This window comes from Manis pentadactyla, chromosome 14, assembly GCF_030020395.1.
Source record: "Manis pentadactyla isolate mManPen7 chromosome 14, mManPen7.hap1, whole genome shotgun sequence".
NCBI lineage: Eukaryota > Metazoa > Chordata > Mammalia > Pholidota > Manidae > Manis > Manis pentadactyla.
The window spans coordinates 50,906,997-50,926,104 of NC_080032.1; the positions used below are offsets into that span (position 1 = coordinate 50,906,997).

The following is a 19,108-nucleotide window of genomic DNA, read 5'->3' on the forward strand; positions in this document are numbered from 1 at the left end:
AAAACATCCACGGATGCAGAAGATTTCTCTCAAAACAGGGGGGTGAGGTTCTAAGCCTCACCTCTGTTGATCCCCAATTTCTCACCTGATGGCCCCCCTGCGACTGTGCCTGTCTTAGGTTGTTCCTCCCTTAAGGAATCTTACCCGTCTCTGGCTTCAAGTATTTCAACTATCTTTAATTTTTATTCTTAAAAATTATTTTGATAATATATTTAAGTTTCTGTAAGTAATTTATGTCAAAATAATTCCAAACACTCTTCATCAACTATCTGGATTTTTCCTCTAAATAAAAAGATGACAGAGCTATATGAAGATACCTATTTAATGCCACATTACCATGGACTCATTACATGGAGGGTGTTTATTTTCTTCTTTGAGACTGTCCTTTTTCACATACTGGATGCTCCTGGTAGTAAATTATTCCTGGAGTTTGGGCACTAACAAATTCTTATATCAAGCTAAAAAATATATTTTTCCTTTGGAAATAATTCCAAGAGGGACTTACTCCCTCCTGACCATTTTCCCACCCTGTGGATCTCTCACTTCCCCTCCTCAATGCTTCAGGAAAGATGCTGTCAGTGGACATACAAATTAGGTCAGAACAGAAACCCCTCAGTTTCAGCAGAATCTCTCACCCAAAGAGGGGTATTACATTTTTTTCATCAAAACAAGTGAAAAACTAGTTTAAAAGGAAAATATTTGTTTATTCATTGTTTTAAAAAGCTGAATAATCTTTTATTCCATATTCCTCATCCTTTCTCAGATTTGTCCATTCCCTAGTAGGACATGGACTGAGTCAGCTACGTGCCTGTTAGGCTGGTGTTATTGTATTAAAGTAGGCTGTAATCTGCAAAATAGACAAAAAAGAAAAGCCCTTTCAGTCAGATCAAAACATGGAATGCTCTTCAAGAGTATAGGCCTTCACTAAGTATGCTTTGATTTAATTAATTAAAAATAATGGAAACCTCAGTCAAGTATTTTAGATGCTCACCAATTACTTCCTGAGCAAGTTGGGCCTGGATTTTCTTCCTGGTATTTATTCAATTCCCGGCTCCCAAAGTAAACTGAATGGGGTGTCCCTCTCTCTCCAACCTTACCCCTCACCTCTCTTCTCTCCCTCTCACAAAGCTGTGAGTGGCACATGGATGGGCAAGGGGCAGGCATCATCCTTTCCCTGACATCAAACCTGGCCTGACTCAAATAACGTCAAAATAACCTTTTAAAAATAATCAGAGTGTCCCATAGTTCATATGATGAATTTGGAAGAAAAAACAGCATAAAAAGAATAAATTAATGGGAAGTAGTTTCTTAAAGACAGAGATTAAACACTATGTGAATAAGAGGAAAAAGGCAATCAAATTAAAGGAAAAATATTGGAGCAACAAAGTAACTCACCAGAGAAATACAACCACAAAGTGTAATCTAAACCACAGAGAAGTAACGGTTTTCACAGTGCCGTGAAAACTCATGAGTTATGGAGCATAGATAACTCTACCATGAGATACGTCCTCAGAAATTTCAGAGATCCTAACAGCAAATACAAGCTAACTTTCTCTACATTAGGTTTTGGCTAAATATTATCACAAAGCAAATGTGTGGACATTAATACTCAAAACTCTCACTTTAAAAACTAAAAATATAAGGTGAGAATAAATGTGCATATTTCAGTGAAGTCTTAAGCAATTTCTAGGCCTTAAATCAAAAAGAATATCACAAAGGAGAGGAATATTGACTATTGTTATGCATTGTTTGGTTTATGGTAGTTTTTCTTTACCACATTATGAAAGATACATAATTGAGTTATTCTAACATACACTAATACAGCTGTATAAGCAGAAGAAATGTTTATTCGCCTAAGTTGAAAGTACTATTTTACAATTTCAAGTGATATTTTATGAATTTCTTTAAATCTTTAAATCACACATTCTCTCTAAATCATGTAACAAGAAGACTTCCTAACAAACTGTAAGAATTTTTAATCATTCAGTTTCCCTATAGTGTAATTTTATGACAATATTTACCAAACTCTATTCAAAAAAATAAAGATACCCATGTATTTTAACCTAGTAAAATCGGGCACCAAAGTGATAAAAAAAAACTTGAAAATGCAAATTTATCATGCAAGTACACTAATATTCTAATTAATAAGCTCACAATTAAGTTCAACATACTAATTTTAATAATGAGTGAACTTAAGGAATGTATCTTTTTAAAAGCTCAACCTTCTTCTAGATAGTATTACTGTTTAAGAAAATTACACTGAATTAGTATGCTTCTCCCTAATTCCTCCATTCATTGTTACATATATTTTTCCACATACAAAATGCACTTTATTATCTTCATGAGAACTCTAGAGACTATATTAGATCTATATTAGAGTTATCTTAATTTTCTCCCTAACTACTTTCTTCCCAACTTACAATTAAAACAATTTCTACTAATGGCATACCCCAAAAGTTCCACATTAAACAAGAAGAAATAAAGAGATGAATATCAATGTAATACAACTGAATTGAATTTTGTAGTTACCAAATTTAAAACATTATGATGATACATGCCATGGTTGCTAAAAATTCCTGGTATCAGAGGAATCCGGAAAGTCATACAACATAGAGTATTAGAGAAAACATTTTCCAAAAAAAAAAACACTATGATGAATGTTACATTAATACTATAGTCTCTAAATTTCAATAGTCTGAAATTAGAGTCTTTTTTTTACTTTTTTACAGTAGGAAAAAATTTACAAGCAGATTTTTTTTTACTTCCACAAAATCATGAATCTCTAAATACAGCTCCTAAATAATCTATTAAAAATGATTATGAGCTCTTTTTTAGCAAAAGTCCAAAAAATGACTTCATGAAAGCTAGGTTACATATATACACACAAAAATATATATATTTACATATATATATATGCACACAAATATATTCATATTCTATTAATTAGAGTTAATTTCCCATTCTCAAAGTCACTTTATAGTTCACAAAATCTTTGACTAAACTTAAACATGTTTTCCTCACAGCCTAATTTAAAATGATATTATTTCCAATAAACATATTAGAAAGCAATAAGGCCTTAAAATATTAATTTATTTGTTAACTAATCATAACAGATCCCAGCAATAATCTAATGATATGATTGAGAAAGGTTTTATACCAAATCCTATCCTAGGCTGCAAACCTATTGTCTAAGTGAAAACATTAGTAAGCCCGTAGCAGTCTTGGAAGCTAAAGTATACACCCCTGCGGTCAAAACTTCAACTAATGAGCAAGAAGTGCCCCAAGAGAAGGGCTGGGCTTGCTAACCAAAGGGGGTGGAAGGGCATTTCTGGCGGGGCACAGAACACAAAGGGAGGGACGGTAAGAACCCCCAGTCTGTGAGCCTGGTCTGGCCAGAGCAGGGGATTGATGAGAAGCAGCAAAGGACCCTGGGGAAACACCAAGGACAGCTGGCGAGTGTCCTGAAAACAAAGATGAAGGTCAGGGCTCCAGCTAAAAGCAAAGGCTATCATGGAGCCGCTGAGGGCAGAATTCCACGAAGTGGTATTACAGGAGTATTAATCTGGAAACTATCTGAAACAATTTGGGGGAAGGGAGATTAATTCTTGTGATGATCCAAGCGTATGAAGGCAAGAGACTGGTACCCGCGTCAGAAATGATGGGACAGATACGCGGGCAATGGGAACGCGCCCAGCTGGGAGGAGGAGGCCGTCTTCCCACACTAACATCCCAGCAAGGGCCTGTTAGTTTGGGTGGTGGCTTCAGTGCAGTTAGGAAGCACATCTTTACGAATCTAAGTAGGATCAGTCTCACAGTCATTGGCTACTCAGCATTGGGTTTTAATGCCTTTAAAGCAAAGAAAGGAGAATCACTTAGTGGAGAGCACCTGGTCTCAGAGTCAAGAGCCCACAAATCTATTTTTGGCTTTTTGAGCAACATTGCTCATCACCTTGTACAACCAAATAGGTCTCAGTTCCCTTCAAAGAAAAATGGTAGATTCAACTCATGAAGTGTTATGGGGGGAAAACAAACTGATCTGTGAAATAAAGTACCTAGAAGAAAAACTACTATATAAAAGTTCATCACTAGCAAGTTATATTTTCTAAACGATGCCAGGTGGACATTCAGTTTCACTAAACTGGGTGCGTTTTTTGTTTTGATGAGGGTGCTGATTCCAAACACATCAACACCAAAATTTACCATTTTATTTATTTATGATCATCCTTCTATGTCTGTTTTTTGCTTCTAAGGTTAAAGATCAATCAGTTTGATAGAGTTTTGAAACACTATACAGCTATTTAAAAAAACTGACAAGCATAGTATATCTATAATTCAAGCCAAATCAAATATTTAAAACAAAAACAAGTTAATAGTGTGCTAAATTACTAGTCGGATTGTCTATGAGGTACAGCATCCATATACTATTTGTAAAAACAAAGGGAAAAATAAACGATAATTTTCACTTTGAAAATCAATCAAGTTCTAAAGTCCTGTTTCTTGAAGATCTGGGTTTGTTCAGGAGAAAACATCCTCTAATATGAGTTAGAGTTGAATTTCCTAGAATTAGGAGGACAAATTAAGTGAATTCTAAGGAAACTCTGTAATTTTCTTTTTCTGCTCCTTAGTTCTAAATGGTCTCCCTGCTTTCCCATTAAGCTATGACATTGTAAAAAATCATACAACCATAAAAATAAAAAGTATACTAATATAAAATAATAGTGAAGACTGGAGACTCTGCAATGGGGGTAATGCTCCCATCACACCTCAGATATATTTTGAAGATGGAGCCAAAGGACTTGTTGATAGATTGGATGCGGTGTGTGATGGAAAGGAGAGTCAGAGAGACCCCAAGTCTTGAATGACTAGAAGGCTGCCATTAAACCAAGGCAGGGAAGCCTGCAGATGGTAAGAGAAAGGGACACGATAAGTGGAGAGGTCTGATGGGCAGCTGCATGCACAAGCCTGGAGTACGGGAGAGATATGGGGCTGGCGACAGAAATGAGGAAGTGACTGACACACGGATGGCACGTGAGGTCATGAGACAGGAAGAAGGCAAAGGAGTGTGAACAGAGAGAAGAGGACTGAGGCTGCACAGAAGAGGAGGGATCAGGAAAGGGGACTGAAGAGGCTGGTTAGTGTGGCAGGAGGAACACAGTGTGGGAGCCACAGACACTGGTGCAGTGAGTGAGTCAAGACAGGAAGGGCTGACCATGTCGTACACCCCTGAGGGGTGAGGTAGCAGGGAGACTGAGAACCAGGGGACCTTGACAAGAGCAACTCCGGAGACTGGTAAGGGACAAGGCCTGAATGGAGTGGGTTTAAGACAAAATAGGAGCAAGGAATTAGAGACAGTGAGCACAGAAAACTCTCCGAACTACTCCTGGAAAGGGAAGCAAAGAAACTGAGTAGCAGCCAGTGCAGAAGTGGTGTCAAGAGAACAGGGAAGAAATGTCAGAACCTTGGATGCCAATGGGCGCCATCCCGCAGGGCGAATGCTGGTTCTGCAGGAGAGGCCAGGACAGTGTGAGAGAGCTGAGCAGCAAGAGCAGCTGACAGCGTCCACCTGCAGGGAGACACGGGCTCTGCATCAGACCAGGCTAGTTTGTCGTGGCAGCACCAGAGATGGCAGAATGCATGGGTGCATGCTGACAAGTGGGCAGCCTCACAGAGGCCACAGCCAGGGAACGATGGTGCCAACCAGACCGGTGCAGTTGTTCCTCGGGGTGGGAAGGGGAGGAACCGCCCTGAACTTTAAATTTCCTGAGTACCTAGAAGACACAGGATTTACCCAATATAGGCTGTTTTAAACCAGAAAAGGCAGAGTTATTTTTACATATTCCTGCCTTTTGCTGACAGAAATGGGGACTTTAGAGCAATATTAAGTCTGTCATAGTGTATAAAGAAAGTTACAGAAGACAGAAGAGGCACATCTGGGTTACAGTGTACACATTTCAACCCCAGGACACAAACAAGTTAATAACCGTGTTCCTAATCCTCTTCACTAGTCACTGTCTACTTAGTGCACCTTAACTCAATGATCCCAAAAGATAATTAATTAAGAAAACACAGTGACAATAGGAATAATGACACAAAACCACAGAGGCTGGGCTGAGGCTGGGCTGCACCCATCCTCACCAATGAGCACAGCAGTGCCCTGCTGTCATCATTGTCCCTCTTCACAGGTGAGGAACTGTGGCACAGAGAAGTGGGGTGACTTTCCCAACAGTAAGTGGCTGAGTTAGAATTCAAACCCAGGTCCTTGCTATCAAGAAACAGCAAAAACCTGTATGTTGAGAGTGTACATTTTAAGTTACCACATCAAGAAGTCAGTAGAGGAACATTGACATAGATAACAACTCTTTAAATATATTAGACAAAAACAAAAACACTGATCTCTTCAGCTGGCAAAATATTTCTACTCTTCCCCAAGTTCAGCAGGTGGATAATCACATGCCCTTTGGAACTATTCATGGAACTCAGTGATAACCATGGCCTGTCCTTTGGGATGTCATCATATACCAACAGGAAAAACAGAAAATGGAAGCATACTTTGTTCCAAATATCTAATTAACTTAGTTGCCATAATGCTTATCACATTCCCATAATTTCCCAATTTAGGCATCATCAGAAAATAAACATTAGGTGATACAGTATATATTTCCAATAGTCTCTGCTGCCATCACATTTTAATTAATTTCATCTTCATCTGAATTAAAAAACTATTTTTAAGTCTGGCATCAAAAATGTATAATAAACCACAGCCTAGGACACAGCCCCAATCCCCAGCATCTCCCTGAGGCTATCTGCCTCCAAGACAGTGAAGGTTTATCACTCCACCTAGCAGGCTGTGCTACGCGGTTCACAACTCTGCTCATGCTGTTCCCTTTGCCTGGAAGTTCTCCACCAAGTAGTGTACACCACTGGTGCCCTGCCCAAATCCCCAGCTGCTCTGTTTGGGTTGCTAATAGTTCTCAGCTGACCTTGGGATATTTTGTCCCCCTGCCCACAGGCAATGACTGACTGACATGGGGAAAGCTTAAGAGACACATCAAAGAATTGCAATATGTAGGACCCAATCAAGATCATAAATTCAACAAATTTTATATTTTTAAAGCTATGACTTTCAAAGGCAAATGGATATCTGAATGCTGACTGTATTTGATGATACTAAGGAATCACTGTTAATTTTCAGGTAAAATAAAGATATTGTGGTTTGTGTAAACAGATATATGGATATAATATGGTATCTGGAATTTGCCTTAAAATAATATAGGATGGAGACAGGTGGGCAGGATTACAGAGGAAACAAGACTGGCCCTGAGCTGCTAACTGATGAAGTTGGACAATGGGTACACACAGGTTCACTGTACCATCTTATTTGTGCCTATCTTCCATAGAAAACAGAGAGGGAACCTGTGAAAGACAGAGAGGGAGTCAGATATACAGCAAGACAAACAAACTGACAGTGCCAAATCAGCCCACAAAATTAAGTTTTCACTTATTTGGTTAAACATTAATTGGAGTACAATATTGGAATTAACAAATAACATTAGAATAAAAAATGTAGTGAAGATTCATTAAATGTGTTTTGAAATAAACTGAACTGAAATATACTGAAGTGAATTAATAACTCATTTCTTCCATGCAGCCATTACGAAGGTGGGTAAAGGAAAGAGCCAAACCCCACCAGAAGGGTATGACTCCCGAAATGGTAAGTTCAGACATCTGTTATTCTGTAAGTTAGTACAATAGCAGTTATTCCTACTTATTGAAGGCTGTGTTTTACATGTATGACCTCAATTAATTCTCACAAACACCAGTGAAGTCAATCACATTATTATACCTAATTTAGAAATGAAGAAACTGAAGCTAATAGGTGAGCCCAGCCTGGATTCACTCCCAAGCCAGGTGACTCCAAGCCCAGGCCACAGTCCCACGCTCCAGAGCAGTGGCCTAAGGCCTTGCTGTAGAGTTAAAGCACCCTTTTGTGGTAGGTAGTTGCTGCTTCAGCACCCAACTAAGGAAACATGTGGACGGATGACCTACCTCTGGAATTACGGGCTGCCTTCCCAGTAGTCATGGCTTTGTATTAAGCACTGTCCTTCTTCTCCAGGATTCTCACGATCCGTGACACAAATGACAGGCTTGTCTGGTTACCATTCTGTCCTATGAAGCTGTATCTTTCCTAGGTGGCAAGCCTATGTAAGAACTGAACTCATAATCTAGGTCCTTTATAACACAATGACTAAATAAATAGCCATGTTTTTTAGACTATTATGAAAAACACAGGAAAACTTAAAATTATAAACTGACAAATATTGAAAGTATTAGTATCAGTGAAAGCCCACAATATCAAATTCTCCTTTCATGGGACAGAGATTAGATTAAATGTATAAATAGAAAGGGGCATGATAAGGAACCAGAAACTAATGTGGTCAAACTCATTTTCAGATAACAGCATGTGAAAATAATTCATCCAAGTTGCCAAAGAAAGGAAACAGGATTCAGAAGTTAAAAGAACGCAGCAGAGGGAAAAAAAATGTCCTCCAAGTCACCATCAGCCTTCCCCATGCCTGCAACCACACTGTGTTTTAGCCTGGGTGGAGCAGAGAGTAAATAAACACAGTTTCTATTTTTAGCATACTTTTCCTGGCCACTTTGAAATTTCGAAGTCACAGATTATTGCCTGTTACCTTTTAAAGTACATTTTTACCTAAAGAATTCATAGAAAACCTCTCAGAATCAGGAGAAAATATATATAAGTTCTTATATAAAGCTGACTTAGTTTAGGGAGTAATCTACTTTATAAAAAGTATTATATATTCACAAAATAAACTAGAAAGAATGCTTAACATATTTTCCATTGCATATACTTAAAAAAGCAAATCTTTCTAAACTCTGTAGAATATTAATTACTGCTGCTAATATAATAAATTGTTAATTTAAAAAAATTTTCACTAAAAAATTTTGAAAATGAACTTCTTTGCAAAAATTAACAATGCAGGCGCTCCTCCTCTCTGAGGTCACCCTCACTTTCTAAGTGTGTAGCCTTTTAATCTTAAACTTTATCTCTTCAACCTTTCAGGGCACCTCTCCTTGCTGAGGCTGCCTGCTGCACTTCTCTCTTTAAGTAACTAAATAAAACTTTCACTCTGCTTCAAAAAAAAGAAAAAAATTAACAATGCAAAATATCTAAATTGAATATACAAGATACATATTAATGCATGCAAAATTCTCTCCAAAATTTAAATTCACAGTACATTCAATGACTTCTCCCAACTCTACTTGAAAATAATACATTGCAATTAAAAGAATGTGTTTTTTTGCATATTCCACCTCTTCATACACTCAGGAAGAAAATCAGGGGTAGTCTGCACACATCACAGCCAGTTTATCCACTAGACAGTAGGCACAATGCCTGAAGCTCGCAATATTTTTGGGGGCTTACAAATACGTTTTAATTTCTTTTAAAATTAGAAAATTAGGGAGAGATCGGAAAATGGCGGCATGAGTAGAGCAGCGGAAATCTCCTCCCAAAACCACATATATCTATGAAAATATAACAAAGACAACTCTTCCTAGAATAAAGACCAGAGGACACAGGACAATAATCAGACCACATCTGCACCTGAGAGAACCCAGCGCCTCGCGAAGGGGGTAAGATACTAGCCCCGGCCCGGCGGGAGCAGAGCACCCATCCCCCCAACTCCCGGCGGGAGAAGAATACACAGAGCGGGAGGGAGACAGAGCCCAGGACTGCCGAACACCCAGCCCCAGCCATCCGGGCCAGAGTGCAGACACAGTGCGTGCGCAGGGTGCCCTGGATACTAGGGAAACAGGGCAGCAAGAACAGTGAGCGGGCACTGGAGGCTGGCGCTGGAGGACATAAGAAAAGCGAGCGACCAATTTTTTTTTTTTTTTGGCGAGCGCTTTTTGGAAGTCTTAAAGGGATAGGGGCCCCAATACTAGGGAAACAGGGGAGCAAGATCGGTGAGCAGATGCCTGAGGCTGGTGCCGGAGAATAAAGAAAAACGAGCAGACACCTTTTATTTTTTTTTTAATTTAAATTTTTGTGTGTGTGTGGTCATTTTGTTTTGGTGGGTGCTTTTTGGAAGTCTTAAAGGGGCAGGGCGGGACACTTAATCCAGAGGTAGGGAATCCGGTGATCTCTGGGCACCCTAACCCCTGGGCTGCAGGGAGCACGGAGGCCCCTTACGGAGATAAATAGCCTCCCAGCCGCTCCCCCTCCAACGCAACTCCACCACTTTGGAGCAGCTGCTGGAGCCAGGCCACGCCCACAGCAACAGCGGAGATAAACTCCATAGCAGCCGGGCAGGAAGCAGAAACCCTGTCTGCGCGCAGCTGCCCAGCACAAGCCACTAGAGGCCGCTGTTCTCCCAGGAGAGGAGGGCCACAAACCAACAAGAAGGGAAGTTCTTCCAGCCGTCACTTGTCCCAGCTATGCAAACTATTCCTATCACCATGAAAAGGCAAAGCTACAGGCAGACAAAGATCACAGAGACAACACCAGAGAAGGAGACAGACCTAACCAGTCTTCCTGAAAAAGAATTCAAAATAAGAATCATAAACATGCTGACAGAGATGCAGAGAAATACGCAAGAGAAATGGGATGAAGTCCGGAGGGAGATCACAGATGCCAGAAAGGAGATTACAGAAATGAAACAAACTCTGGAAGGGATTATAAGCAGAATGGATAGGATGCAAGAGGCCATTGATGGAATTGAAACCAGAGAACAGGAACGCATAGAAGCTGACATAGAGACAGATAAAAGGATCTCCAGGAATGAAACAATATTAAGAGTACTGTGTGACCAATCCAAAAGGAACAATATCCGTATTATAGGGGTCCCAGAAGAAGAAGAGAGAAGAAAAGAGATGGAAAGTATCTTAGAAGAAATAATTGCTGAAAACTTCCCCAAACTGGGGGAGGAAATAATCGAACAGACCACGGAAATACACAGAACCCCCAACAGAAAGGATCCAAGGAGGACAACACCAAGACACATAATAATTAAAATGGCAAAGAACAAGGACAAGGAAAGAGTTTTAAAGGCAGCTAGAGAGAAAAAGGTCACCTATAAAGGAAAACCCATCAGGCTAACGTCAGACTTCTCGACAGAAACCCTACAGGCCAGAAGAGAATGGCATGATATATTTAATACAATGAAACAGAAGGGCCTTGAACCAAGGATACTGTATCCAGCACGACTATCATTCAAATATGATGGTGGGATTAAACAATTCCCAGACAAACAAAAGCTGAGGGAATTTGCTTCCCACATACCACCTCTACAGAACATCTTACAGGGACTGCTCTAGATGGGAGCACTCCTAGAAAGAGAACAGCACAAAACACCCAACATATGAAGAATGGAGGAGGAGGAATAAGAAGGGAGAGAAGAAAAGAATCTCCAGACAGTGTATATAACAGCTCAATAAGCAAGCTATTTTTTTTTTGCCTCCCACAAACCACCTCTACAGGATATTCTAAAGGGACTGCTCTAGATGGAAGCACTCCTAAGGCTAAATAGATGTCAGCAGAGAAAATAAAATCACACCAAAGAAAGCAGACCAACCAAATACTAACAAAAGGCAAAAAATAAAATCAACTACTCACAAAAGCAGTCAAAGGAAACACAAAAGAACACAAATAAAACACCTCACATATAAAGAGTGGAGGAGGAGGAATAAGAAGGGAGAGAAATAAAGAATCATTAGACTGTGTTTATAATAGCTTAATAAGTGAGTTAAGTTAGATGGTTAGATAGTAAAGAAGCTACCCTTGAACCTTTGGTAACCACGAATCTAAAGCCTGCAATGGCAATAAGTACATCTTTCAATAATCACCCTAAATGTAAATGGACTGAATGCACCAATCAAAAGACACAGAGTAATAGAATGGATAAAAAAGCAAGATCCATCTATATGCTGCTTACAAGAGAATCACCTCAAACCCAAAGACATACACAGACTAAAAGTCAAGGGTTGGAAAAAAATGTTTCATGCAAACAATAGGGAGAAAAAAAGCACGTGTTGCAGTACTTGTATCAGACAAAATAGACTTCAAAACAAAGAAAGTAACAAGAGATAAAGAAGGACATTACATAATGATAAAGGGCTCAGTCCAACAAGAGGATATAACCATTATAAATATATATATGCACCCAATACAGGAGCACCAACATATGTGAAACAAATACTAACAGAATTAAAGGAGGAAATAGAATGCAATGCATTCGTTCTAGGAGACTTCAACACACCACTCACTCCAAAGGACAGATCAACCAGACAGAAAATAAGTAAGGACACAGAGACACTGAACAACACACTAGAACAGATGGACCTAACAGACATCTACAGAACTCTACACCCAAAAGCAGCAAGATACACATTCTTCTCAAGTGCACATGGAACATTCTTCAGAATAGACCACATACTAGGCCACAAAAAGAGCCCCAGTAAATTCAAAAAGATTGAAATTCCACCAACCAACTTCTCAGACCACAAAGGTATAAAACTAGAAATAAATTGGACAAAGAAAACAAAAAGGCTCACAAACACATGGAGGCTTAACAACATGTTTCTAAATAATCAATGGATCAATGACCAAATTAAAATAGAGATCAAGCAATATATGGAGACAAATGACAACAACAGCACAAAGCCCCAACTTCCGTGGGATGTAGCAAAGGCAATTCTAAGAGGAAAGTATATGGCAATCCAGGCATATTTAAAGAAGGAAGAACAATCCCAAATGAATAGTCTAAAGTCACAATTATTGAAACTGGAAAAAGAAGAACAAATGAGGCCCAAAGACAGCAGAAGGAGGAACATAATAAAGATCAGAGAAGAAATAAATTAAATTGAGAACAATAAAACATTAGAAAAAAATCCATGAAACCAAGAGCTGTTTCTTTGAGAAAATAAACAAAATAGATAAGGCCCTAGCCAGACTTATTAAGAGAAAAAGAGAATCAACACACATCAACAGAAACAGAAATGGGAAAGGAAAAATCACAATGGACCCCACAGAAATAAAAAGAATTATTAGAGAATACTATGAGAATCTATATGCTAACAAGCTGGAAATCCTAGAAGAAATGGACAACTTCCTAGAAAAATACAACCTTCCAAGAATGACGAAGGAAGAAGCAGAAAATCTAAACAGACCAATTACCAGCAATGAAATTGAATTGGTATTCAAAAACTACCCAAGAACAACACCCCCAGGCCAGATAGATTCACCACTGTATTTTATCAAACATACAGAGAAGACATAATACCCATTCTCCTTAAAGTTTTCCAAAAAACAGAAGAGGAGGGAATACTTCCAAACTCATTCTATGAAAATAGCATCACTCTAATACCAAAAGCAGGCACAGACCACACCAAAAAAGAAAATTACATCCCTGATGAACATAGATGCAAAAATACTCAACATAAGATTAGCAAACTGAATTCAAAAATACATCAAGATGATCATACACCATGACCAAGTGGGATTCATCTCACGGATGCAAGGGTAGTACAACATTCGACAATCCATCAGCATCATGCACCACATCAACAAAAAGGACAAAAACCACATGATCATCTCCATAGATGCTAAAAAAGCATTCAACAAAATTCAACATGCATTCATGATAAAAACTCTCAACAAAATGGGTATAGAGGGGAAGTTCCTCAACATAATAAAGGCCATATATGACAGACCCACAACCAACATCAAACTGAACAGCGAAAAGCTGAAAGCTTTTCCTCTGAGATCGGTAACAAGACAGTGATGCCCACTCTCCCCACTGTCATTCAACATAGTACTGGAGGTCCTAGCCACAGCAATCAGACAAAAGAAAGAAATACAAGGCATCCAGATTGGTAAAGAAGAAGTCAAACTGTCACTATCTGCAGATGACATGATACTGTACATAAAAAACCCTAAAGACTCCACTCCAAAACTACTAGAACTAATATCTCAATACAGCAAAGTTGCAGGATACAAAATTAATACCCAAAAAATCTGTTGCATTCCTTTACACTAACAATGAACTAGCAGAAAGAGAAATCAGGAAAACAATTCCATTCACAATTGCATCGAAAATAATAAAATACTTAGGAATAAACCTAACCAAGGAAGTAAAACCTATACCCTGAAAACTACAAGACACTCTTAAGAGAAATTAAAGAGGACACTAACAAATGGAAACTCATCCCATGCTCTTGGCTAGGAAGAATTAGTATTGTCAAAATGGTCATCCTGCCTAAAGCAATCTACAGATTCAGTGCAATCCCTATCAAAATACCAACAGCATTCTTCAATGAACTGGAACAAATAGTTCTAAAATTCATATGGAACCACAAAAGACCACAAAAGAATAAAGTGAGGGGAACTCGCTTCCCAACTTCAAGCTGTACTACAAAGCTACAGTAATCAAGACAATTTGGTACTGGCACAAGAACAGACCCACAGACCATTTGAACAGAAAATAGAGTCCAGGTATTAACCCAAACATATATGGTCAATTAATATACGATAAAGGAGCCATGGACATACAATGGGGAAATGAAAGCCTCTTCAACAGCTGGTGTTGGCAAAACTGGACAGCTACATGTAAAAGAATCAAACTGGATCACTGTCTAACCCCATACACAAAAGTAAATTCGAAACGGATCAAAGACCTGAATGCAAGTCATGAAACCATAAAACTCTTAGAAAAAAATATAGGCAAAAATCTATTGGACATAAACATGAGCAACTTCTTCATGAACATATCTCCCCAGGCAAGGGAAACAAAAGCAAAATTGAACAAGTGGGACTATATGAAGCTGAAAAGTTTCTGCACAGCAAAGGACACCATCAATAGGACAAAAAGGCATCCTACAGTATGGGAGAATATATTCATAAATGACAAATCCAATAAAGGGTTGACATCCAAAACATATAAAGAGCTCACGCACCTCAACAAACAAAAAGCCAATAATCCAATTTAAAAAATGGGCAGAGGAGCTGAACAGACAGTTCTGCAAAGAAGAAATTCAGATGGCCAACAGACATATGAAAAGATGCTCCACATCGCTAGTCATCAGAGAAATGCAAATTAAAACCACAATGAGATATCACCTCACACCAGTAAGGATGGCCACCATCCAAAGGACAAACAACAACAAATGATGGCAAGGTTGTGGAGAAAGGGGAACCCTCCTACACTGCTGGTGGGAATGTAAATTAGTTCAAGCAATGTGGAAAGCAGTATGGAGGTTCCTCATAAAACTGAAAATAGAAATACTATTCGACCCAGGAATTCACTCCTAGGAATTTACCCTAAGAATACAGAAGCCCCATTTGAAAAAGACGTATGTACCCCTATGTTTATTGCAGCACTGTTTACAATAGCCAAGAAATGGAAGCAACCTAAGTGTCCATCAGTAGATGAATTGATAAAAAAGCTGTGGTACATATACACAATGGAATATTATTCAGCCATAAGAAGAAAACAAATCCTACCATTTGCAACAACATGGATGGAGCTAGAGTGCATTATGCTCAGTGAAATAAGCCAGGCAGAGAAAGACAAGTACCAAATGATTTCACTCATCTGTGGAGTATAAGAAGAAAGCAAAAACTGAAGGGACAAAACAGCAGCAGAATCACAGAACCCAAGAATGGACTAATGGTTACCAAAGGGAAAGGGACTGGGAAGGATGGGTGGGATGGGAAGAATAAGGGGGGGGAACAAGAAAGGGGGCATTACGATTAGCATGTATAATGTGGCGGGGTGGCAGGGAGGGTTGTACAACACAGAGAAGACAAGTAGTGATTCTACAGCATCTTACTACGCTGATGGACAGTGACTGAAATGGGGTATGTGGGGGGGACTTAGTGATGGGGGGAGTCTATTAAACATAATGTTCCTCATGTAACTGGAGATTAATGATACCAAAATAAAAAATATATATGCTTCCATCCAGACTGATTCTTTGACCATAAAGAAAGGAAAATGGACAGTGGTGCCATTTGACAAACTAAATAGCTCTAGAAAGGGACCAGATAGGAGCATGGGAGCGAGGTAAGAAAGAGAAGGCTGCATCTGCACATGCTGCAGAGAGATGTCTGGGTGATATGCTAAGGAGGTGCTGAGTAGACAGCTGTATCTTGGTGACTGGCAAATCTGAGTTGAGGACATCAGTCTGAGACTCATTGGTGAGTATCTACTTCTGCATCTGTGGCTGTGGAAAGTTGTCCAGAGTGAGACAACAAGGCCTGGGATGTGGGAGGAAGCCCATTTAACAGCAGCATGTGAGCCTTGATAACTTGATGGAGGGGAGAGTGGAGGAGTGAACAGAAGGAAGGGAAAGGGAGCAGGAGCTCACAGGCTCTCGTACAGGGCATGGCTGGAGAGACAGCTGAACAGGTAGGAGGGAAGTTAGTGCCCTCTTCCTTGCTCTTTAATAACTGGAGATGTTTACATGCTGATGGAGGAGACAAAGGCATAGAGGTAGAAGCCACAGGCACAGGAGGGAGAGGGGGTCTGCAGCGCAGGGGCAACAGGGAGGAGAGGCGGCCCCTGCTGTGCCAGAAGGGGAACTGGAGCACAGGTCTCAAGGCAAATGCTGAGGGTTTCTCTGAGAAGCAAGAGACAAGGCCATATGGTACAGATGGCAGGATGGACGTCCACGGGTTTCCTGGCCAATAGCTGCCCATTTGTGTGGCCATGTCCCATGAAGCATCAGGATGCAGACTTGGAGCAGAGTGGAGGCTTCTCTCTGCAAAGCTCCCTGGCTCACAGGAGGACAGCTTGGGACCCTGACATCAGCACCAGCTCTGCCTGGTCACATGGCCTGGGAAGAGGGCTACTCTAGCACAGCTGGCAACATACAGCTGTACAGTCTAAAAGGGTCTCAAGTCACCCAGGAGCAGCGCCTTCCATGTGGCTCTTGAAAACAACAGGTGGCCTCCAGAACAGCCAGGCGTGTACTGTTGCTTTCTTGGAATGACAAATACGTCTAACTTGTGAAATAAATTTAGTGCAAAAATATGTTTTTAACTTCAAGGACATACAGATGCTCTGCCTTAGCAGAATAAGCAGCGAAGCAGTTAATTTTTCTAAGTGGCAGTGGGCTAGAGACAAATGTTCAAGGCATTAAACCTGAGTTCCTTTCACAGCAGACAAACAACTCTGGTTTCTCAATCAGCCAGTTTGCCACCTCAAATGGGTGCTGCCCTGAGATTACCTTTTGATGGTACTGGGTTTCTATTTCTGTGTCCTGTAATTTAAGTGAGTGAGGAATGAAGTGCCACCTTCCCAATTTACGGGTATAAAATGTGTGAAGGTCCTGAGTGGTGTGGAGTGGCAAGACTGCACACAGGCCAGGAGACCTGGGCCAAAGCCCCACGTAGCTGATGTTCGCTGTGACCGTGGGTGATTCCGTACACTTGAGGGACAACAGAAATGGGACTACCAGTGATGTCTGTAGCACAAGGTAGCTATGAGAGGAAACTGAGTTGATGCTAAAAGTGCCCTGCACAGATTAAAGGGCTGTGCAGCGGTAAGGTGTTATTAGCGTACAAATGAAGCTGTCCAGACTGCTTTGGTTATAAATTATTGCCACCACCATTTTGTTTTCATAACATCTTGCTTTAGGAGTTTTAAGCTTCTTTCAAAACATTAGAATAGGTTATCTTAATGAAATGAGAAAATCAACACAGAGCTTTATTTCAATTTATAGAAAATATGGTGAAATAGAATGAGCCCAGCTGATATTCTTTGAAGTCAAAATACAGGTTAGATAAAAAGTTCAGATTGTCTATCTCCAATTGGACACTCTCTACGAGAACAAAATAAAGTGTAATTTGTGATTTCATTAATTAAAAAATTTATTGCCTTTTCAAGTCCACTGAAAAATACAAAAAACACAGAAATAACTGTATTTAAATTAATATTGCCTTAAGAGACTTCTTGAATTCTTCTTTGAATTTTTACCTTTGTCCAGAAAAAAATTAGTTATTTCCTTTAATATCACCTTCACTGGTACCTCCTTATAGAACCCTTCAAGATGCTGAGGTTAAGACCTAAATAGATCTACCCTGGTAGTGACTAAATCAATCATGTCAACCCACCAGCTCACAGTGCTGAAAAATAATAAAAATGATGGACGCAGGGAGAAGGCACAGGGCCCTGGGTTGTGTGTTTCAATTTGAAATGGTAGGTAAACCAAAGCCAGAGTGAACAAAATTAAAAATACAAAACCAAAACATGCTATTCAAATAAGGTAGAGAGGAATATTGAAAACAACTTTTTATGTTATGGACAACAGAGGTGGGAAGACATTAAATATGACCTTTAAAATAAGAGTTTTTGTTGGGGTTTTTTAGGGAGGAGGGCAAGTAGTTTAATGGGTTTATGAGCAACCTTACAGGGACAGAACAGATCCTTCTCACACAGAGAATCAAATCAACAGTAAACTAGCAGAAACTGAATCATCCAGACAACAGTTCCTCCCAAGATCTATACAGGTTTTACTTACCACATCAGTCATACAGAGTACTTACCCAGGTGCCCAGAAGACATGTGAGAAATCTGGCAGAGAAGAATTCATGTACTGCTTAAAGCAAAAAGAGAAGCAAGCAGAGTCCTCTTGAAACATTTAACATTTCAACCAAGCAGAGGCACAGGCCCTAAGTCCGGACCGGTAACTCCATAGGCAGCTCCCTGACCACCGGAACTGCAGCCTTCGTCTTGGGTTTGAACCTCTGCAAAGAGGCTCAGGGAATCCCACCTCCTGCCTATTTCAGACTTTTTTGCTATTGGTTTTAAACATAACTCCAATTGCCTGCTCTGTTTCAGATACACCAGAAAAGCCTAAAGCTAGACGAGCAGTCCTCTCTATGCAGTGAATTGGCCCTCCTGTGAATGTGCATGTGTGACTGTTCCTGTCACCCTTAAGAAGTTCCATCCTGTACAGTTCCTGCACCCATAACCCAGGCTAACCTGTAGTAGATAGGTTGTGAGCATAGTGGTCACAGGTCCATGGCATGTCTTGGGGCCAAGCTTCACTCAACCATTAAAGAGAATCAGTCACTGGAGTTAAG

The 19,108-nt window shown here is 39.9% G+C and overlaps 1 protein-coding gene and 1 long non-coding RNA gene across 2 annotated transcripts in view; one reads left to right on the forward strand and one right to left on the reverse strand.

The window, feature by feature from the left end:
- PLCL2 (phospholipase C like 2) overlaps positions 1 to 19,108 on the reverse strand; it is a 208,183-nt gene that overhangs the window by 169,100 nt on the left and 19,975 nt on the right. The gene's annotated exons all lie outside the window — the stretch shown is intronic.
- On the forward strand, positions 5,631 to 9,479 carry LOC130680858 (uncharacterized). Its single transcript, XR_008993888.1, has 3 exons — positions 5,631 to 7,192; positions 7,649 to 7,711; positions 8,452 to 9,479. It is a non-coding gene; the product is annotated as an uncharacterized LOC130680858 (long non-coding RNA).